The following is a 24,195-nucleotide window of genomic DNA, read 5'->3' on the forward strand; positions in this document are numbered from 1 at the left end:
ATGGAACTTTCTAAACCAAAGCTTTTGTCATAACCTCAATCCACTGCTTCGCTCATAAAATAATGGGGGGACGGACCTGGTGTAGTGGTTAGAACACTCGCCTCTCACGCCGAGGACCTGGGATCGAATCCCATCCCCGACATAGTCACTTATGACGTAAAAAGTTATAGTGACGACTTCCTTCGGAAGGGAAGTAAAGCCGTTGGTCCCGAGATGAACTAGCCCAGGGCTAAAAATCTCGTTAATAAAGAAAAAAAAAAAATAAAATAATGGGGTTTTATTACCCATGTTCATATCGGAGGTCAAGAGTGATAAATACCCATTATTTGAAGTTCGAAGCGAATACTCTTTAATGAGTAAGTCGAGTTTACTCTTTAAATGAGTTAAACCACTTTTCTTGAAAATGGGTACTTTTTTACCCATTAATGGGTACTTTCATGTTAGCGTGTGCTGTTTTTTTAAAAGCTTTGTCCAACAACTGTTTAGCTATTGAACTGAATAAGTTTAAGGTAGGTACATATTTTTATTTATATTGCGAAAACAGAAACATACAGAACAAGGATTACTGTTCTTAAATTACTAATTACAGTCAACTTTCGTTCGTTGCACTAAAAGGGTGAAACACAATGCAACGGCATTACGGCAAGAACGGCAACACCGATTTGAATGACATGTCAATGTTTTGATCAATGTCGACTAAATCAGATTCAACCTGGACTTGACAAGTATGATGTAGATCAATATGGGCTTGCCGTCTTGCCGTTGTACCGTGCTGCCGTTCACATTGTGTTTGGGGCTAAACCCGTGGCCCGATTAGTGAAAGACTTTCACTAATCGGGCTAAGTTTTGAGCTGTCAAAACACCGATTACAATAGAAATTCAGGGCTACCAACATTGACAAATTGCGGTTTATGTCAGAAAGTGACGCTTGCCTTCGTTTTAGGTGGGCTATAGCCCACTTAACGAGAGTCCAATTAAAACGAAGTGCAATTAAACGTAGTGCAACGAACGAAATTTCGACTGTATGACTTCGCAGCACCAATCTGGAGTTCGCCGGTTGGACTTCCGAAGCGAAGTTTTGAACGAACTAACTGTCATTGCTCTGCCGGCTCTGCTTTTATCTCGACTGTTTTAGAAAACTATCCAACATCACGTCGACGGAAGAAGTTTCACCACAACGGAGGATTTATCAGTTCGAGCGCGCCAAAATCCTTCCGATTAAAAATGTGTTGGCGGTGCTTAAGGTGCAACTGTTTGCTATCCATAAATGATGATCAATTTTGTAGTTTTGGGGATGTGATATCGGTTCTACCGGACATAGATGAACTGAAAGTGTATCAACATGCCTGTTGTTAGCAAGCATATGATCCGGATAGATCACCGAATGATCGATATGATATAAAACAGAAATATTTTCTTTTCAACGATAGTTTGAACATAGATTGTTCATGGATGCCACGATGAGTCTATCGTGTGGTACCTTAAGTTCGTTGATAAAGAAGAGGAAATTGAGCGAAGTTCTTTTTCTGAATTTTATCGGGATGCACAATATTTCAGTTTACAATTATGACGATACATTCTGGATTGTTGAACTTAGTCAACTTGGGGTTCAACGAAAGCTTCTGGAAGGTGATTTTCACTCAACGGGAGCAGTCCAACAGCACCAACAACAACGGCTGTGTCACCAGAGGCGCGTCCACATTTAAAACCATGGGTAGGACAAACGTTGGTAAAATCTGTATGTCCAAGGAAGTCCAGAAAGTTTTCAATTTCATGGAATCCTTGACAGAAAATTGAAAGTGACTGTTTTCATGTCAGTCATTACCACTAGACTGAGAAAGCTGCAATATTATTAGTGTGTTCAACTTTATAAGTGATTTATTATTTAATCAAAATTTATACCCTTTTCCGGACCAGTTTACTTTTGACAGTCTTGACCAAAACAAGAACAAACTGAGAAACTCAATAGTCAATGATATATTTCTATAATTTCCTTATGAAAATATCAAAATGCAGTGAATCTGCTTTATTTTTTTGTTTTTTTTTTCCACAAAGTTTTGAAATAAAGATTTTCTAGGTATCTTAACAGAACTTGCAGCAGAACTGGTAGCAGATCTGTCCCTAAAAAGACTCTATTTTTTACGGAATATCTTTAAAGTCTGTATTTTAACAAAAAATGGTCTCTAAAGTTAAAGAGAGTAGTGTTTGATCCTTCGACCTTGACGCTTGCTCCTGCGGGAGCGGGTGATGAGGGCAGGATCAAATATGTCGCGCGTCGGTAGTGAAGCGGTGAAAAAGTGATCGGTTCGTTAGTAGTGTTTGATCCTTCGACCTTGACACTTGCTCCTGCTGGGGCGGGTGATGAGGGCAGGATCAAACATGTCGCGCGTCGGTAGTGAAGCGGTGAAAAAGTGATCGGTTCGTTAGTAGTGTTTGATCCTTCGACCTTGACACTTGCTCCTGCTGGGGCGGGTGATGAGGGCAGGATCAAACATGTCGCGCGTCGGTAGTGAAGCGGTGAAAAAGTGATCGGTTCGTTAGTAGTGTTTGATCCTTCGACCTTGACACTTGCTCCTGCTGGGGCGGGTGATGAGGGCAGGATCAAACATGTCGCGCGTCGGTAGTGAAGCGGTGAAAAAGTGATCGGTTCGTTAGTAGTGTTTGATCCTTCGACCTTGACACTTGCTCCTGCTGGGGCGGGTGATGAGGGCAGGATCAAACATGTCGCGCGTCGGTAGTGAAGCGGTGAAAAAGTGATCGGTTCGTTAGTAGTGTTTGATCCTTCGACCTTGACACTTGCTCCTGCTGGGGCGGGTGATGAGGGCAGGATCAAACATGTCGCGCGTCGGTAGTGAAGCGGTGAAAAAGTGATCGGTTCGTTAGTAGTGTTTAATCCTTCGACCTTGACGCTTGCTCCTGCTGGGGCGGGTGATGAGGGCAGGATCAAACATGTCGCGCGTCGGTAGTGAAGCGGTGAAAAAGTGATCGGTTCGTTAGTAGTGTTTGATCCTTCGACCTTGACACTTGCTCCTGCTGGGGCGGGTGATGAGGGCAGGATCAAACATGTCGCGCGTCGGTAGTGAAGCGGTGAAAAAGTGATCGGTTCGTTAGTAGTGTTTGATCCTTCGACCTTGACGCTTGCTCCTGCGGGAGCGGGTGATGAGGGCAGGATCAAACATGTCGCGCGTCGGTAGTGAAGCGGTGAAAAAGTGATCGGTTCGTTAGTAGTGTTTGATCCTTCGACCTTGACGCTTGCTCCTGCGGGAGCGGGTTATGAGGGCAGGATCAAACATGTCGCGCGTCGGTAGTGAAGCGGTGAAAAAGTGATCGGTTCGTTAGTAGTGTTTGATCCTTCGACCTTGACACTTGCTCCTGCTGGGGCGGGTGATGAGGGCAGGATCAAACATGCCGCGCGTCGGTAGTGAAGCGGTGAAAAAGTGATCGGTTCGTTAGTAGTGTTTGATCCTTCGACCTTGACACTTGCTCCTGCGGGAGCGGGTGATGAGGGCAGGATCAAACATGTCGCGCGTCGGTAGTGAAGCGGTGAAAAAGTGATCGGTTCGTTAGTAGTGTTTTATCCTTCGACCTTGACACTTGCTCCTGCTGGGGCGGGTGATGAGGGCAGGATCAAACATGTCGCGCGTCGGTAGTGAAGCGGTGAAAAAGTGATCGGTTCGTTAGTAGTGTTTGATCCTTCGACCTTGACACTTGCTCCTGCTGGGGCGGGTGATGAGGGCAGGATCAAACATGTCGCGCGTCGGTAGTGAAGCGGTGAAAAAGTGATCGGTTCGTTAGTAGTGTTTGATCCTTCGACCTTGACGCTTGCTCCTGCGGGAGCGGGTGATGAGGGCAGGATCAAACATGTCGCGCGTCGGTAGTGAAGCGGTGGAAAAATGATCGGTTCGTTAGTAGTGTTTGATCCTTCGACCTTGACACTTGCTCCTGCTGGGGCGGGTGATGAGGGCACGATCAAACATGTCGAGCGTCGGTAGTGAAGCGGTGAAAAAGTGATCGGTTCGTTAGTAGTGTTTGATCCTTCGACCTTGACGCTTGCTCCTGCGGGGGCGGGCGATGGGGGCAGGAACAAACTTGTCGCGCGTCGTTCGCTCAGAGAAATGAAAAAGCGCCGCGGATCGCTAGTAGTGTTTGATCTATTGATCGCGTCGCTTGCTCTTGCGTGGGCGAGTGACGAACACTTGTTCGGCGTTTAATGCGATTATCGAATTATTTCGCGAATCCGGTTAGGCGTGATTATATCAAGGATCGCATCTCCAAACATTGGTGACTCCCAGATCTTTACCTTATCCCACTAACCCAATATCCTCTCCATGACAACCGTGGAGATGCAGAGGTGATCTCGGTCTCTAGTAACAACGGTAGTCACACTAACATTCCTTCCCTTCCCCGATGACCGTAAGGACGTGGCCGGCGCCGTTATTGACTTTTAAATTTGAGCTCTCGATTTGTGCACATTGAAGAATGGTAAGCTAATCCCAAGCCCCATTCATTAATTCCCTGTGCAACTTCGATTGTTCTGGTTAATCACGGAGTAGCAACTACGAATTGTACGATCATCTATGCTTTTATGCTAAAATGGTCTCTAAAGTTAAAGATTTTTTTCTCAGGTTCCACGAGAAAGAGCCTTAGGATTTCTGCTAGTGTTTCCTGTAAAGATTTCTTCTTGCATACTTGCAAGAACTTCTTCAGAGATCCCTCCAGAAATTCCTCTTCAGATTCCTTTACTTATTCTCCAATGAAATTTTCCAGTTATTTTTCAAGGGATGCTTAGAGGAATAATTGATTAATTTCCTACAGGGGATCCTTGGAGTGTTCAGCAATTTCTACAAGGACTATGGTGAAAGTAATTCTCAGTGATACCTCCAGATATTTGTTGACTAACTCTTTCATGGATTGCCTCAGTTGTTACTTCAGGAGATTTTCCAAAAATTCTTACAAGATTTTTTTCCAAGAAAATCAAATACGGCTCGGGTTTTGTTCAGGAATTTTCTCTGGTAGATCTACAAGAATTTCAACGCCAGTTTCTACTATTACCCAGGAATTGCAGTAGTAATTCAAGTTTTAATTCTGCATTTCTTCCAAATAATTTCTCATGTGAAATCTTACTGGGTTTTCGTAATATTTATTTGGGATTTCACACCGGATAATATTTCTGTAATCATATCAATAATTCATCCGTCCGATAGTTTTAGTTTTATTAGTTTATTTCTATAGCATAGCAACTAGCAATTTGGTTAGGAAATCCTACAAGATTTCCTCGAGAGTCTAGAACTGCTTACACACAACCTTGTGGGAGTTAATCAAGGGCTACTCTAGAACTCATCAGGATTCAACAGATGTTACCATAGGGTATTTTTTTAAATTCATCCCGAATTAAATGAATTAATTTCTGAAAAAATCATGTCATTTTCTTAGAGATGCCCCTGAAAAAGTTTCCAGGAAGAATTAATGAAGGAAAGAAATCTTGAACTTGAATCTTGACAGCTTTGTGAAATTCCTGGAAAATGCCTGGAGAAAATACTGGTTGAATTTTTACAAATGTTCTAAACGAGAATCTTGGAGGAAGTTTTAAAATAAAGGATGGTAGAATCATTAGATTAATTCTTGACTTTCTTGAAGAAAACTGATAGAACTTTTGAAGGAATTCCTGATGAAATTTCTGAGGTTATTTCTGTAATTACCCTTAGTAGATTTCCTCAATTTCTAAAATTAAACTTGTTGAATGATTCCTTAGAAAGCCAATAAAAATCACAAAATGAACTTTTGAAGAAATATTTGGATGAAAATATTTGGGCAAATACTTCTACTTGAATCAATTCCTGGAGGAAATAATGTAGAAATACGAACAATAATACTTGTCGTTATGTCACGATGAATTCCCAAAATAGTATCTTCAAAAAATTCTTAGAAAAATGTCTTGTAAGAATAACAATCTTATCTCCTGGTTCCTATTTCTTTTTTTTTATTTTGTTATCTTGGTTCCTTATTGGTCCCTTTTTGATCTCTCTTTGATTCTTCTCTGCTTTCTTTAAGGTCTCTTTTTTCAGGCATGAGGTCTGCAAAGTTCATATTTGCAAGACACTTAGTCGCTACCAGCCCTGTTAAGGAAAAAACTAATAATTTCTGTACTTTCGTGAATCGCAAGTCATTGGCAGATATGTTGAAAACTGATATCAAAATTGGACTTGTAATTCATAGCAATGATTTTACGGATAACATAGAATCTAGAAGCTACTTAACAAGCTAAACATTTTTGGTAAATGGTTCAACGTGCATAAACTCAAATATCAAATATGGATGCAACAATTCTGCAATTTTTTTTTTTTTTTGTGTTTGCGACAAGAATTCTTTCGGGGGGACGGACCTGGTGTAGTGGTTAGAACACACGCCTCTCATGCCGAGGACCTGGGATCGAATCCCATCCCCGAGATAGTCACTAAAAATTTCAGTGACGACTTCCTTCGGAAGGGAAGTAAAGCCGTTGGTCCCGAGATGAACTAGCCCAGGGCTAAAAATCTCGTTCATAAAAAAGAATTCTTTCAGAAGTTCTCCAAAATATTCTATCATTTTTCAGGGGCCCAGGTAGCCGTAACGGTAAACACGCAGCTATTCAGCAATATCAAACCGAGTTTCGTGGGTTCAAATCCTGCCTATTGAGGATCTTTTCGTAAAGGAAATTTTCTCGACTTCCCTGGGCATATAGTCTTCGTACCTTACACCCGCAGACAAATGCAAAACTGAACAATTGGCAAAGTAAGCTCTCGATTAATAACTGTAGAAGTGCGCATAAGAACAGCTGAGAAGTAGGATTTGTCACCTTTGGGACGTAACGCCAGAAAAAAGAAAAGATGAAAAAACACTATTTTTGATGAACCAGGGAAAAAATAATCTAATCATTTTCTAAGAATTCATCAAGGACTATCTTGCAGAAATGTTTAGGACCATTTAACAAAGAATTTCTACAGAGTGTGCCTCGGGAGTTCTGTAGGAATTGCTCAGCAGATCGTCAATAGCTTCTTCCTTGAGAATGCCTGGAGAAATCAAGAGCATCATCAGCCATAGCCAACTAGTGCTGTGCATAACAAACGAGCTTTGTTTCAGACGCGTATACTCAGTACACGATGCTACCGGTCTTGTTTTAACGATTCCTTATGTATTTCTTCCATGAATCCAGTAATTTGTCAAGAAATACTGTCAAAATGCTAGGGCAAATGTACCATTAGTGGTGCACCTAAGCGAAAACTGCTAAAACATGGTGATAAAATCATGAATTATATGATTTTAGCGTATCAATCGCTAGATCTCAAATCCTTCTATCATTCAAATGTATAAAAATCACGATTCATTTGAAATTTCCCTGCAAAAAGCCTTGCACCAACAATAGGAACACTGTTCCTTTAGTGGAGGTATGTTTTAAGAATGGTTCCTTTAGTGGCGCAAACCATTGATTTCTTATGGGACCCTCCACTATGGGTACTGATGCACCACTATAGGAGCAAAGGAGCAAAAAATTTAAGCAAAATAATTGTTTAAAATAGGTTTATGGTTAAATTTTATGAATATTTTTCGATAACTTGTATCATTTTCACATCGTACATCATAGAAAAATATCACATAGCCATAAAAAAGTGCGAAACATGTCAAAACACACTACCTCCACTATTGGAGCTACCTCCACTAAGGGAGCAAATGGCAAATTATCCAAGAACATCTACATCTGGCTTTAGAAATTCTGTACACGCTAACATAAAAGTACCCATTAAATGGGTTTCTAGTACCCATTTTTATGGTCAGTATGGAGTTGTCAGAAAAAGAGTACTTTTCAGTGACATAAAAAAGGGTACTTTAACCTCATTATGAAGTATTCTTCCAGCTAATATAAATGGGTACATAGTACACATGATGTAGTTTGCAAGGCAATAGCGCCATTTTCAATTTCAGTTGTTTTTCAGCTCGGTGTTAATGAAAAAAAGTCAGGGTTTATTTCATTGTTCGACAAATAAATAATTATGGATGAGCAGATTGCACGCACTCTTTGCGACACGTAAGTAATATCAGCATATACTTCTCAGAAAGTAGATCTTTTAACAATCGTTTTTCTGATTGTAGATTTTTGGATGACTGCAGCTGAGTTCAATGCCAACTGCAGCGATTTCCGTAGTACCTGGGTCGTCTACTAAATGATGATATACATGTTGAATTATTGTTTTGTTAAATTATGAAATAAATGTACGATGTATTTTATTAATTCCGTTATTTATGCTGTTATTCATTATATGGAACTTTCTAAACCAAAGCTTTTGTCAAAACCTCAATCCACTGCTTCGCTCATAAAATAATGGGGTTTTATTACCCATGTTCATATCGGAGGTCAAGAGTGATAAATACCCATTATTTGAAGTTCGAAGCGAATACTCTTTAATGAGTAAGTCGAGTTTACTCTTTAAATGAGTTAAACCACTTTTCTTGAAAATGGGTACTTTTTTACCCATTAATGGGTACTTTCATGTTAGCGTGTAGGAATGATGTCACTTCATATTGAATCATGGGTAGGACAACCCTTTGACTGTCCTAACCTGGTATTTTTGTGCGTACACGCTAAGATCAGTCTACCCAAAAATGGGTAGTTGATTCACCCAAATTTGGGTTTCTGTTGCATAACCTATAATATGGGTAAATTATACTGATAAAATTTGGTAAAATTCACTCACTTTATGAGTAAAGCATGTTTACCTATATATGAGTACCACAAACTACCCATATTTGGATGAAAATAAAAAAATAACGACGTTGTCAAGAAGGAGGTAGCGGCTAAGAGCGGCTGGCTGATAGAGGTAAATTGCAAACTAAATATAATTTATAGCAGTTTTTAACTGATAAAGAAGTTCTTTTTACAGCATGCATTCCACTACGGAGAAATCTGCAGTAAGGTGAACCAGCGATGAACTTCCATCCGAGCTGATGCCATTTAACTCTCTTCCGGCAGTTCGGATTGAAAGGTGCGATTTGATTCTTTGGCTGGCAGGTTCCCGGTTAACATTTGCAACAATGCAGATCCAATATTGATGCTCTGAATAAATGAAACATGTACCTACTATATCTATTGGAGTGTATTCATTTATAATAAACTACAAAACCGTATTAAAAATATTCTAGCTCTAAAAAAGTGAAAATCACGAATTTCCAAATAAAAATAAATTACCCATTTATGGGTAGAGAGACTTTACCAATTTATGAGTAAAGCTCGTTTACCCATAAAATGAGTGTGTGCACTTTTCGGCGATTATGGGTAAACTTTACCCATATTTGGGTAGACTGATCTTAGCGTGTAGGACATGTCCTACCTGTCCTACCCACTTCCCGCGCCAATGTGTGTCACCAACAGCTTATAAATACTTAAAAAAAACGCGTTTTTGAATATTGTTTAATGTGTATGCAGAAACTATTACTATTGTATTTGTATGATTGTAACAATTTTATTTCGTTTTATCGATATAATTATTGAAAATCGTCAAAGAAAAGTAAAATAAAGTACCCATATTTGGGTAATTTTCCAATAATTTTGCTTATAATCATTTACCCATTTATGGGTTTTGGGAGTTTACTTATTTATGGGTAGAACCCACTTTACCCATAAAATGAGTGTGTGTACTTTTCATCGATTATGGGTAAACTTTACCCATATTTGGGTAGACTGTTCTTAGCGTGCAGTGTTAAAACTAAAAGCCCTGCACGCTAAGATCAGTCTACCCAAATATGGGTAAAGTTTACCCATAATCGTCAAAAAGTGCACACACTCATTTTATGGGTAAAGTGGGTTTTACCCATAAATAAGTAAACTCTTTAAACCCATAAATGGGTATTTGATTTTGAGCGAAATTATGGCTAAATACCCATATATGAGTACTTCATTTCTCTTTTATTTGCTGATTTTCGATAATAAAGATATTAAGCTTAGTGACATTTGAACACACGTAGACTAGCATACGCTCGTCATACACAGTTTGTTTTTGTTTTCCTCAAAGAAACTTGCACACGCTTTCCAGACTCATCAAAATGCATATGGAAATATTACCCAATTTGAAAAATTCACACCCGGATTCTGGGTGTTTTTCGAGACAGAGTGCATATTGTTTTCCTCTACACGCTAACATGAAAGTACCCATTAATGGGTAAAAAAGTACCCATTTTCAAGAAAAGTGGTTTAACTCATTTAAAGAGTAAACTCGACTTACTCATTAAAGAGTATTCGCTTCGAACTTCAAATAATGGGTATTTATCACTCTTGACCTCCGATATGAACATGGGTAATAAAACCCCATTATTTTATGAGCGAAGCAGTGGATTGAGGTTATGACAAAAGCTTTGGTTTAGAAAGTTCCATATAATGAATAACAGCATAAATAACGGAATTAATAAAATACATCATACATTTATTTCATAATTTAACAAAACAATAATTCAACATGTATATGATCATTTAGTAGACGACCCAGGTACTTAGGAAATCGCTGCAGTTGGCATTGAACTCAGCTGCAGTCATCCAAAAATCTACAATCAGAAAAACGATTGTTAAAAGATCTACTTTCTGAGAAGTATATGCTGATATTACTTACGTGTCGCAAAGAGTGCGTGCAATCTGCTCCTCCATAATTATTTATTTGTCGAACAATGAAATAAACCCTGACTTTTTTTCATTAACACCGAGCTGAAAAACAACTGAAATTGAAAATGGCGCTATTGCCTTGCAAACTACATCATGTGTACTATGTACCCATTTATATTAGCTGGAAGAATACTTCATAATGAGGTTAAAGTACCCTTTTTTATGTCACTGAAAAGTACTCTTTTTCTGACAACTCCATACTGACCATAAAAATGGGTACTAGAAACCCATTTAATGGGTACTTTTATGTTAGCGTGTAAGGTTCACAACTACATCTACACTAGGGCACCCATACTATTGGGCGTGATAACCACTATTGAACAAACTAGTTACACACTTAGATTTGATTACCGAAGTCAGTAAAATTTACTGGGTTTTTGAACAGCAGAGTTAACTCAGTAAAAAATATTGCTACCGAAAACTCCGTAAAGCTATAGATTCATGCGCTGTCAAAAATGCTGATTTTGTCAGTAGTTTTTGCTGCACATACAACGCTGTCTTTTTCGGTGAAATTGGTTTATTTACAATAATTTGCTGAGTTTCTCAGCTTATTAAATGAAACCCAGTATTCCTAAATAATCCCGTTTTGCCTCTTAGATTTATTCAATTGTGCATTTCATCAGCCAGAACTTCCGTCCAAGCACTTTCTGGACGGATCTTTTCAACAACAAATACGTATGCCAGCTCCTCATGGTAGGATTCAACAAAAGGCACCAAAAATTTGGGTTGCGTAGCAGAATAGGATTACTGACAATCGCAGAATCTTAATAAGATTCGTTCACTCGATTATTTCGGAATTAGAAATGTGTTGAATCCAGTCTTGGGAACTGTGACCACAATTCACCACAGTTCATCGATTCTGCCATTCCACCAAAACACAAAGCAGCAGCAGCATCAATACCATCAGGCGTTGCGCTGCCAACGGTTCACACACTGCTTGACTGTTTTTGTCTCTCCACTATGACCATTTTCGGGCAGCCATTCCAAGCAGAATGATTGAAAAAAGTGTTAAATCATTCAATCGCTAATATTTCGTTTGTGTTTTCAACTAATTGAAATCTATTAGCTCTAACAGAAAGACCACAATCATTCCGTTACGTTACATATAAACAAGTTCAATTTCATACTGCCTTTATCGAGCAAAAATGCAAGACCCCGAAAACCGCAAAAATCGTGTCACCACTGTGCTCGAGTCATTTCGAATTCGGGGTTGAAAAACGTTAGGAAGAAGAAGATTACATTTTTTGAAGAGCCGTGACATTTTTTGTTTTGAACCGTCATGGTTTGCTTTGGATTTTGATGGTCGTGTAGGAAGATGTAAATGTAGAGGCGGTAAATGTTTTCTCCAGTACTTTTCTCATCCCTGGTTGAATCACGATGGAATTTGAGTAGGAATTACAAGAAAACATAACTGGTAACGGAAAGATCCGCTCCTGCTTTTCACCACCGACGAAATTAATTTGCAACGATTTGATCGATTGAGTGAAATCTAATCACAAAATGATTCTTATTTTCTGCAATATCTGATAGTCGGGAGTCAAATAATCTAACAATGTACCTACCATCAGTAAGCCAAGCACAGCATAAACAATCAAAAACGATTTCCATTCAAGAAGCGATACCAAGAATCCGTTGAAATTTATGATAAAGTCACCGAATTGTTTTTGACATTTCTATGCATGCGCTCGATAATGTTTTCCTTTCGTTTTGAGGACTGTTCAGTAAAAGCATATCCTGAACCGATAACTCAGTAATTATTTTTACTGACTTTTTCTATTTACTGATGAGTTTCAGTAAATTCAAACATTTACGAAACACTCAGTAAATGCAATTACTGTATTCAGTAAAAGTTGAAAATGTGTACTGAATAACAGTAAATTTCAACAAAATGAGCTGATAGGTCGGTAAACTTTACATTTTACAGTCGAAAACCGTAAAATAAATTACCGAACTGAGAAACGAAAACTGAGTGTGTACAATATTATAAATACATGCTGTACTCATTTTATTCAAAATTATAAGGACAGTTAAACATAAAGACATTGACATACGCTTGCTCTTTAGTTGGGGTTTATCCCAATTAGGGAACATCCAACTATCGCCTCATTCCATCTAGCGGGCCCCAAGGAACGTATCCTCACCGTATCCGTAGTGTGACCGACCTTGATCCATCCACACTGAAATGAATTTTATTGTAGAAACTACTGAATCCATGGTAAAATTATTTGAAGTTCGAAGCGAATACTCTTTAATGAGTAAGTCGAGTTTACTCTTTAAATGAGTTAAACCACTTTTCTTGAAAATGGGTACTTTTTTACCCATTAATGGGTACTTTCATGTTAGCGTGTAGGAATGATGTCACTTCATATTGAATCATGGGTAGGACAACCCTTTGACTGTCCTAACCTGGTATTTTTGTGCGTACACGCTAAGATCAGTCTACCCAAAAATGGGTAGTTGATTCACCCAAATTTGGGTTTCTGTTGCATAACCTATAATATGGGTAAATTATACTGATAAAATTTGGTAAAATTCACTCACTTTATGAGTAAAGCATGTTTACCTATATATGAGTACCACAAACTACCCATATTTGGATGAAAATAAAAAAATAACGACGTTGTCAAGAAGGAGGTAGCGGCTAAGAGCGGCTGGCTGATAGAGGTAAATTGCAAACTAAATATAATTTATAGCAGTTTTTAACTGATAAAGAAGTTCTTTTTACAGCATGCATTCCACTACGGAGAAATCTGCAGTAAGGTGAACCAGCGATGAACTTCCATCCGAGCTGATGCCATTTAACTCTCTTCCGGCAGTTCGGATTGAAAGGTGCGATTTGATTCTTTGGCTGGCAGGTTCCCGGTTAACATTTGCAACAATGCAGATCCAATATTGATGCTCTGAATAAATGAAACATGTACCTACTATATCTATTGGAGTGTATTCATTTATAATAAACTACAAAACCGTATTAAAAATATTCTAGCTCTAAAAAAGTGAAAATCACGAATTTCCAAATAAAAATAAATTACCCATTTATGGGTAGAGAGACTTTACCAATTTATGAGTAAAGCTCGTTTACCCATAAAATGAGTGTGTGCACTTTTCGGCGATTATGGGTAAACTTTACCCATATTTGGGTAGACTGATCTTAGCGTGTAGGACATGTCCTACCTGTCCTACCCACTTCCCGCGCCAATATGTGTCACCAACAGCTTATAAATACTTAAAAAAAACGCGTTTTTGAATATTGTTTAATGTGTATGCAGAAACTATTACTATTGTATTTGTATGATTGTAACAATTTTATTTCGTTTTATCGATATAATTATTGAAAATCGTCAAAGAAAAGTAAAATAAAGTACCCATATTTGGGTAATTTTCCAATAATTTTGCTTATAATCATTTACCCATTTATGGGTTTTGGGAGTTTACTTATTTATGGGTAGAACCCACTTTACCCATAAAATGAGTGTGTGTACTTTTCATCGATTATGGGTAAACTTTACCCATATTTGGGTAGACTGTTCTTAGCGTGCAGTGTTAAAACTAAAAGCCCTGCACGCTAAGATCAGTCTACCCAAATATGGGTAAAGTTTACCCATAATCGTCAAAAAGTGCACACACTCATTTTATGGGTAAAGTGGGTTTTACCCATAAATAAGTAAACTCTTTAAACCCATAAATGGGTATTTGATTTTGAGCGAAATTATGGCTAAATACCCATATATGAGTACTTCATTTCTCTTTTATTTGCTGATTTTCGATAATAAAGATATTAAGCTTAGTGACATTTGAACACACGTAGACTAGCATACGCTCGTCATACACAGTTTGTTTTTGTTTTCCTCAAAGAAACTTGCACACGCTTTCCAGACTCATCAAAATGCATATGGAAATATTACCCAATTTGAAAAATTCACACCCGGATTCTGGGTGTTTTTCGAGACAGAGTGCATATTGTTTTCCTCTACACGCTAACATGAAAGTACCCATTAATGGGTAAAAAAGTACCCATTTTCAAGAAAAGTGGTTTAACTCATTTAAAGAGTAAACTCGACTTACTCATTAAAGAGTATTCGCTTCGAACTTCAAATAATGGGTATTTATCACTCTTGACCTCCGATATGAACATGGGTAATAAAACCCCATTATTTTATGAGCGAAGCAGTGGATTGAGGTTATGACAAAAGCTTTGGTTTAGAAAGTTCCATATAATGAATAACAGCATAAATAACGGAATTAATAAAATACATCATACATTTATTTCATAATTTAACAAAACAATAATTCAACATGTATATGATCATTTAGTAGACGACCCAGGTACTTAGGAAATCGCTGCAGTTGGCATTGAACTCAGCTGCAGTCATCCAAAAATCTACAATCAGAAAAACGATTGTTAAAAGATCTACTTTCTGAGAAGTATATGCTGATATTACTTACGTGTCGCAAAGAGTGCGTGCAATCTGCTCCTCCATAATTATTTATTTGTCGAACAATGAAATAAACCCTGACTTTTTTTCATTAACACCGAGCTGAAAAACAACTGAAATTGAAAATGGCGCTATTGCCTTGCAAACTACATCATGTGTACTATGTACCCATTTATATTAGCTGGAAGAATACTTCATAATGAGGTTAAAGTACCCTTTTTTATGTCACTGAAAAGTACTCTTTTTCTGACAACTCCATACTGACCATAAAAATGGGTACTAGAAACCCATTTAATGGGTACTTTTATGTTAGCGTGTAAGGTTCACAACTACATCTACACTAGGGCACCCATACTATTGGGCGTGATAACCACTATTGAACAAACTAGTTACACACTTAGATTTGATTACCGAAGTCAGTAAAATTTACTGGGTTTTTGAACAGCAGAGTTAACTCAGTAAAAAATATTGCTACCGAAAACTCCGTAAAGCTATAGATTCATGCGCTGTCAAAAAATGCTGATTTTGTCAGTAGTTTTTGCTGCACATACAACGCTGTCTTTTTCGGTGAAATTGGTTTATTTACAATAATTTGCTGAGTTTCTCAGCTTATTAAATGAAACCCAGTATTCCTAAATAATCCCGTTTTGCCTCTTAGATTTATTCAATTGTGCATTTCATCAGCCAGAACTTCCGTCCAAGCACTTTCTGGACGGATCTTTTCAACAACAAATACGTATGCCAGCTCCTCATGGTAGGATTCAACAAAAGGCACCAAAAATTTGGGTTGCGTAGCAGAATAGGATTACTGACAATCGCAGAATCTTAATAAGATTCGTTCACTCGATTATTTCGGAATTAGAAATGTGTTGAATCCAGTCTTGGGAACTGTGACCACAATTCACCACAGTTCATCGATTCTGCCATTCCACCAAAACACAAAGCAGCAGCAGCATCAATACCATCAGGCGTTGCGCTGCCAACGGTTCACACACTGCTTGACTGTTTTTGTCTCTCCACTATGACCATTTTCGGGCAGCCATTCCAAGCAGAATGATTGAAAAAAGTGTTAAATCATTCAATCGCTAATATTTCGCTTGTGTTTTCAACTAATTGAAATCTATTAGCTCTAACAGAAAGACCACAATCATTCCGTTACGTTACATATAAACAAGTTCAATTTCATACTGCCTTTATCGAGCAAAAATGCAAGACCCCGAAAACCGCAAAAATCGTGTCACCACTGTGCTCGAGTCATTTCGAATTCGGGGTTGAAAAACGTTAGGAAGAAGAAGATTACATTTTTTGAAGAGCCGTGACATTTTTTGTTTTGAACCGTCATGGTTTGCTTTGGATTTTGATGGTCGTGTAGGAAGATGTAAATGTAGAGGCGGTAAATGTTTTCTCCAGTACTTTTCTCATCCCTGGTTGAATCACGATGGAATTTGAGTAGGAATTACAAGAAAACATAACTGGTAACGGAAAGATCCGCTCCTGCTTTTCACCACCGACGAAATTAATTTGCAACGATTTGATCGATTGAGTGAAATCTAATCACAAAATGATTCTTATTTTCTGCAATATCTGATAGTCGGGAGTCAAATAATCTAACAATGTACCTACCATCAGTAAGCCAAGCACAGCATAAACAATCAAAAACGATTTCCATTCAAGAAGCGATACCAAGAATCCGTTGAAATTTATGATAAAGTCACCGAATTGTTTTTGACATTTCTGTGCATGCGCTCGATAATGTTTTCCTTTCGTTTTGAGGACTGTTCAGTAAAAGCATATCCTGAACCGATAACTCAGTAATTATTTTTACTGACTTTTTCTATTTACTGATGAGTTTCAGTAAATTCAAACATTTACGAAACACTCAGTAAATGCAATTACTGTATTCAGTATAAGTTGAAAATGTGTACTGAATAACAGTAAATTTCAACAAAATGAGCTGATAGGTCGGTAAACTTTACATTTTACAGTCGAAAACCGTAAAATAAATTACCGAACTGAGAAACGAAAACTGAGTGTGTACAATATTATAAATACATGCTGTACTCATTTTATTCAAAATTATAAGGACAGTTAAACATAAAGACATTGACATACGCTTGCTCTTTAGTTGGGGTTTATCCCAATTAGGGAACATCCAACTATCGCCTCATTCCATCTAGCGGGCCCCAAGGAACGTATCCTCACCGTATCCGTAGTGTGACCGACCTTGATCCATCCACACTGAAATGAATTTTATTGTAGAAACTACTGAATCCATGGTAAAATTATTTGAAGTTCGAAGCGAATACTCTTTAATGAGTAAGTCGAGTTTACTCTTTAAATGAGTTAAACCACTTTTCTTGAAAATGGGTACTTTTTTACCCATTAATGGGTACTTTCATGTTAGCGTGTAGGAATGATGTCACTTCATATTGAATCATGGGTAGGACAACCCTTTGACTGTCCTAACCTGGTATTTTTGTGCGTACACGCTAAGATCAGTCTACCCAAAAATGGGTAGTTGATTCACCCAAATTTGGGTTTCTGTTGCATAACCTATAATATGGGTAAATTATACTGATAAAATTTGGTAAAATTCACTCACTTTATGAGTAAAGCATGTTTACCTATATATGAGTACCACAAACTACCCATATTTGGATGAAAATAAAAAAATAACGACGTTGTCAAGAAGGAGGTAGCGGCTAAGAGCGGCTGGCTGATAGAGGTAAATTGCAAACTAAATATAATTTATAGCAGTTTTTAACTGATAAAGAAGTTCTTTTTACAGCATGCATTCCACTACGGAGAAATCTGCAGTAAGGTGAACCAGCGATGAACTTCCATCCGAGCTGATGCCATTTAACTCTCTTCCGGCAGTTCGGATTGAAAGGTGCGATTTGATTCTTTGGCTGGCAGGTTCCCGGTTAACATTTGCAACAATGCAGATCCAATATTGATGCTCTGAATAAATGAAACATGTACCTACTATATCTATTGGAGTGTATTCATTTATAATAAACTACAAAACCGTATTAAAAATATTCTAGCTCTAAAAAAGTGAAAATCACGAATTTCCAAATAAAAATAAATTACCCATTTATGGGTAGAGAGACTTTACCAATTTATGAGTAAAGCTCGTTTACCCATAAAATGAGTGTGTGCACTTTTCGGCGATTATGGGTAAACTTTACCCATATTTGGGTAGACTGATCTTAGCGTGTAGGACATGTCCTACCTGTCCTACCCACTTCCCGCGCCAATGTGTGTCACCAACAGCTTATAAATACTTAAAAAAAACGCGTTTTTGAATATTGTTTAATGTGTATGCAGAAACTATTACTATTGTATTTGTATGATTGTAACAATTTTATTTCGTTTTATCGATATAATTATTGAAAATCGTCAAAGAAAAGTAAAATAAAGTACCCATATTTGGGTAATTTTCCAATAATTTTGCTTATAATCATTTACCCATTTATGGGTTTTGGGAGTTTACTTATTTATGGGTAGAACCCACTTTACCCATAAAATGAGTGTGTGTACTTTTCATCGATTATGGGTAAAACTTTACCCATATTTGGGTAGACTGTTCTTAGCGTGCAGTGTTAAAACTAAAAGCCCTGCACGCTAAGATCAGTCTACCCAAATATGGGTAAAGTTTACCCATAATCGTCAAAAAGTGCACACACTCATTTTATGGGTAAAGTGGGTTTTACCCATAAATAAGTAAACTCTTTAAACCCATAAATGGGTATTTGATTTTGAGCGAAATTATGGCTAAATACCCATATATGAGTACTTCATTTCTCTTTTATTTGCTGATTTTCGATAATAAAGATATTAAGCTTAGTGACATTTGAACACACGTAGACTAGCATACGCTCGTCATACACAGTTTGTTTTTGTTTTCCTCAAAGAAACTTGCACACGCTTTCCAGACTCATCAAAATGCATATGGAAATATTACCCAATTTGAAAAATTCACACCCGGATTCTGGGTGTTTTTCGAGACAGAGTGCATATTGTTTTCCTCTACACGCTAACATGAAAGTACCCATTAATGGGTAAAAAAGTACCCATTTTCAAGAAAAGTGGTTTAACTCATTTAAAGAGTAAACTCGACTTACTCATTAAAGAGTATTCGCTTCGAACTTCAAATAATGGGTATTTATCACTCTTGACCTCCGATATGAACATGGGTAATAAAACCCCATTATTTTATGAGCGAAGCAGTGGATTGAGGTTATGACAAAAGCTTTGGTTTAGAAAGTTCCATATAATGAATAACAGCATAAATAACGGAATTAATAAAATACATCATACATTTATTTCATAATTTAACAAAACAATAATTCAACATGTATATGATCATTTAGTAGACGACCCAGGTACTTAGGAAATCGCTGCAGTTGGAATTGAACTCAGCTGCAGTCATCCAAAAATCTACAATCAGAAAAACGATTGTTAAAAGATCTACTTTCTGAGAAGTATATGCTGATATTACTTACGTGTCGCAAAGAGTGCGTGCAATCTGCTCCTCCATAATTATTTATTTGTCGAACAATGAAATAAACCCTGACTTTTTTTCATTAACACCGAGCTGAAAAACAACTGAAATTGAAAATGGCGCTATTGCCTTGCAAACTACATCATGTGTACTATGTACCCATTTATATTAGCTGGAAGAATACTTCATAATGAGGTTAAAGTACCCTTTTTTATGTCACTGAAAAGTACTCTTTTTCTGACAACTCCATACTGACCATAAAAATGGGTACTAGAAACCCATTTAATGGGTACTTTTATGTTAGCGTGTAAGGTTCACAACTACATCTACACTAGGGCACCCATACTATTGGGCGTGATAACCACTATTGAACAAACTAGTTACACACTTAGATTTGATTACCGAAGTCAGTAAAATTTACTGGGTTTTTGAACAGCAGAGTTAACTCAGTAAAAAATATTGCTACCGAAAACTCCGTAAAGCTATAGATTCATGCGCTGTCAAAAAATGCTGATTTTGTCAGTAGTTTTTGCTGCACATACAACGCTGTCTTTTTCGGTGAAATTGGTTTATTTACAATAATTTGCTGAGTTTCTCAGCTTATTAAATGAAACCCAGTATTCCTAAATAATCCCGTTTTGCCTCTTAGATTTATTCAATTGTGCATTTCATCAGCCAGAACTTCCGTCCAAGCACTTTCTGGACGGATCTTTTCAACAACAAATACGTATGCCAGCTCCTCATGGTAGGATTCAACAAAAGGCACCAAAAATTTGGGTTGCGTAGCAGAATAGGATTACTGACAATCGCAGAATCTTAATAAGATTCGTTCACTCGATTATTTCGGAATTAGAAATGTGTTGAATCCAGTCTTGGGAACTGTGACCACAATTCACCACAGTTCATCGATTCTGCCATTCCACCAAAACACAAAGCAGCAGCAGCATCAATACCATCAGGCGTTGCGCTGCCAACGGTTCACACACTGCTTGACTGTTTTTGTCTCTCCACTATGACCATTTTTGGGCAGCCATTCCAAGCAGAATGATTGAAAAAAGTGTTAAATCATTCAATCGCTAATATTTCGCTTGTGTTTTCAACTAATTGAAATCTATTAGCTCTAACAGAAAGACCACAATCATTCCGTTACGTTACATATAAACAAGTTCAATTTCATACTGCCTTTATCGAGCAAAAATGCAAGACCCCGAAAACCGCAAAAATCGTGTCACCACTGTGCTCGAGTCATTTCGAATTCGGGGTTGAAAAACGTTAGGAAGAAGAAGATTACATTTTTTGAAGAGCCGTGACATTTTTTGTTTTGAACCGTCATGGTTTGCTTTGGATTTTGATGGTCGTGTAGGAAGATGTAAATGTAGAGGCGGTAAATGTTTTCTCCAGTACTTTTCTCATCCCTGGTTGAATCACGATGGAATTTGAGTAGGAATTACAAGAAAAACATAACTGGTAACGGAAAGATCCGCTCCTGCTTTTCACCACCGACGAAATTAATTTGCAACGATTTGATCGATTGAGTGAAATCTAATCACAAAATGATTCTTATTTTCTGCAATATCTGATAGTCGGGAGTCAAATAATCTAACAATGTACCTACCATCAGTAAGCCAAGCACAGCATAAACAATCAAAAACGATTTCCATTCAAGAAGCGATACCAAGAATCCGTTGAAATTTATGATAAAGTCACCGAATTGTTTTTGACATTTCTATGCATGCGCTCGATAATGTTTTCCTTTCGTTTTGAGGACTGTTCAGTAAAGCATATCCTGAACCGATAACTCAGTAATTATTTTTACTGACTTTTTCTATTTACTGATGAGTTTCAGTAAATTCAAACATTTACGAAACACTCAGTAAATGCAATTACTGTATTCAGTAAAAGTTGAAAATGTGTACTGAATAACAGTAAATTTCAACAAAATGAGCTGATAGGTCGGTAAACTTTACATTTTACAGTCGAAAACCGTAAAATAAATTACCGAACTGAGAAACGAAAACTGAGTGTGTACAATATTATAAATACATGCTGTACTCATTTTATTCAAAATTATAAGGACAGTTAAACATAAAGACATTGACATACGCTTGCTCTTTAGTTGGGGTTTATCCCAATTAGGGAACATCCAACTATCGCCTCATTCCATCTAGCGGGCCCCAAGGAACGTATCCTCACCGTATCCGTAGTGTGACCGACCTTGATCCATCCACACTGAAATGAATTTTATTGTAGAAACTACTGAATCCATGGTAAAATTATTTGAAGTTCGAAGCGAATACTCTTTAATGAGTAAGTCGAGTTTACTCTTTAAATGAGTTAAACCACTTTTCTTGAAAATGGGTACTTTTTACCCATTAATGGGTACTTTCATGTTAGCGTGTAGGAATGATGTCACTTCATATTGAATCATGGGTAGGACAACCCTTTGACTGTCCTAACCTGGTATTTTTGTGCGTACACGCTAAGATCAGTCTACCCAAAAATGGGTAGTTGATTCACCCAAATTTGGGTTTCTGTTGCATAACCTATAATATGGGTAAATTATACTGATAAAATTTGGTAAAATTCACTCACTTTATGAGTAAAGCATGTTTACCTATATATGAGTACCACAAACTACCCATATTTGGATGAAAATAAAAAAATAACGACGTTGTCAAGAAGGAGGTAGCGGCTAAGAGCGGCTGGCTGATAGAGGTAAATTGCAAACTAAATATAATTTATAGCAGTTTTTAACTGATAAAGAAGTTCTTTTTACAGCATGCATTCCACTACGGAGAAATCTGCAGTAAGGTGAACCAGCGATGAACTTCCATCCGAGCTGATGCCATTTAACTCTCTTCCGGCAGTTCGGATTGAAAGGTGCGATTTGATTCTTTGGCTGGCAGGTTCCCGGTTAACATTTGCAACAATGCAGATCCAATATTGATGCTCTGAATAAATGAAACATGTACCTACTATATCTATTGGAGTGTATTCATTTATAATAAACTACAAAACCGTATTAAAAATATTCTAGCTCTAAAAAAGTGAAAATCACGAATTTCCAAATAAAAATAAATTACCCATTTATGGGTAGAGAGACTTTACCAATTTATGAGTAAAGCTCGTTTACCCATAAAATGAGTGTGTGCACTTTTCGGCGATTATGGGTAAACTTTACCCATATTTGGGTAGACTGATCTTAGCGTGTAGGACATGTCCTACCTGTCCTACCCACTTCCCGCGCCAATGTGTGTCACCAACAGCTTATAAATACTTAAAAAAAACGCGTTTTTGAATATTGTTTAATGTGTATGCAGAAACTATTACTATTGTATTTGTATGATTGTAACAATTTTATTTCGTTTTATCGATATAATTATTGAAAATCGTCAAAGAAAAGTAAAATAAAGTACCCATATTTGGGTAATTTTCCAATAATTTTGCTTATAATCATTTACCCATTTATGGGTTTTGGGAGTTTACTTATTTATGGGTAGAACCCACTTTACCCATAAAATGAGTGTGTGTACTTTTCATCGATTATGGGTAAACTTTACCCATATTTGGGTAGACTGTTCTTAGCGTGCAGTGTTAAAACTAAAAGCCCTGCACGCTAAGATCAGTCTACCCAAATATGGGTAAAGTTTACCCATAATCGTCAAAAAGTGCACACACTCATTTTATGGGTAAAGTGGGTTTTACCCATAAATAAGTAAACTCTTTAAACCCATAAATGGGTATTTGATTTTGAGCGAAATTATGGCTAAATACCCATATATGAGTACTTCATTTCTCTTTTATTTGCTGATTTTCGATAATAAAGATATTAAGCTTAGTGACATTTGAACACACGTAGACTAGCATACGCTCGTCATACACAGTTTGTTTTTGTTTTCCTCAAAGAAACTTGCACACGCTTTCCAGACTCATCAAAATGCATATGGAAATATTACCCAATTTGAAAAATTCACACCCGGATTCTGGGTGTTTTTCGAGACAGAGTGCATATTGTTTTCCTCTACACGCTAACATGAAAGTACCCATTAATGGGTAAAAAAGTACCCATTTTCAAGAAAAGTGGTTTAACTCATTTAAAGAGTAAACTCGACTTACTCATTAAAGAGTATTCGCTTCGAACTTCAAATAATGGGTATTTATCACTCTTGACCTCCGATATGAACATGGGTAATAAAACCCCATTATTTTATGAGCGAAGCAGTGGATTGAGGTTATGACAAAAGCTTTGGTTTAGAAAGTTCCATATAATGAATAACAGCATAAATAACGGAATTAATAAAATACATCATACATTTATTTCATAATTTAACAAAACAATAATTCAACATGTATATGATCATTTAGTAGACGACCCAGGTACTTAGGAAATCGCTGCAGTTGGCATTGAACTCAGCTGCAGTCATCCAAAAATCTACAATCAGAAAAACGATTGTTAAAAGATCTACTTTCTGAGAAGTATATGCTGATATTACTTACGTGTCGCAAAGAGTGCGTGCAATCTGCTCCTCCATAATTATTTATTTGTCGAACAATGAAATAAACCCTGA

The 24,195-nt window shown here is 37.3% G+C and overlaps 3 long non-coding RNA genes across 7 annotated transcripts; 1 reads left to right on the plus strand and 2 right to left on the minus strand.

Annotated features, from left to right (window-relative positions):
* The first annotated feature begins 7,655 nt into the window (after positions 1–7,655).
* LOC110678416 lies at positions 7,656–8,274 on the plus strand. The gene is made up of 2 exons (XR_002501585.1): positions 7,656–8,062; positions 8,128–8,274. It is a non-coding gene; the product is annotated as an uncharacterized LOC110678416 (long non-coding RNA).
* A 2,153-nt stretch (positions 8,275–10,427) lies between these two features.
* LOC110678410 lies at positions 10,428–12,908 on the minus strand. 3 transcript variants are annotated; one of them, XR_002501582.1, is made up of 3 exons: positions 12,736–12,908; positions 10,635–10,726; positions 10,428–10,569 (listed from the first exon to the last, which is right to left on the minus strand). It is a non-coding gene; the product is annotated as an uncharacterized LOC110678410 (long non-coding RNA). The 3 variants fall into 3 exon arrangements; XR_002501580.1 differs by having other exon boundaries at positions 10,635–10,737; XR_002501584.1 differs by lacking the exon at positions 12,736–12,908 and adding an exon at positions 10,793–11,124 and having other exon boundaries at positions 10,635–10,737.
* Positions 12,909–19,197: 6,289 nt separating this feature from the next.
* LOC110678432 lies at positions 19,198–21,903 on the minus strand. Of its 3 annotated transcripts, none has more exons than XR_002501605.1 (3): positions 19,787–20,554; positions 19,629–19,731; positions 19,198–19,563 (listed from the first exon to the last, which is right to left on the minus strand). It is a non-coding gene; the product is annotated as an uncharacterized LOC110678432 (long non-coding RNA). The 3 variants fall into 3 exon arrangements; XR_002501603.1 differs by lacking the exon at positions 19,787–20,554 and adding an exon at positions 21,731–21,903 and having other exon boundaries at positions 19,204–19,563; positions 19,629–19,720; XR_002501602.1 differs by lacking the exon at positions 19,787–20,554 and adding an exon at positions 21,731–21,903 and having other exon boundaries at positions 19,205–19,563.
* Between the last annotated feature and the right edge of the window lie 2,292 nt (positions 21,904–24,195).

The sequence above is a fragment of the Aedes aegypti genome, chromosome 1 (genome assembly GCF_002204515.2).
Source record: "Aedes aegypti strain LVP_AGWG chromosome 1, AaegL5.0 Primary Assembly, whole genome shotgun sequence".
Taxonomy (NCBI): domain Eukaryota; kingdom Metazoa; phylum Arthropoda; class Insecta; order Diptera; family Culicidae; genus Aedes; species Aedes aegypti.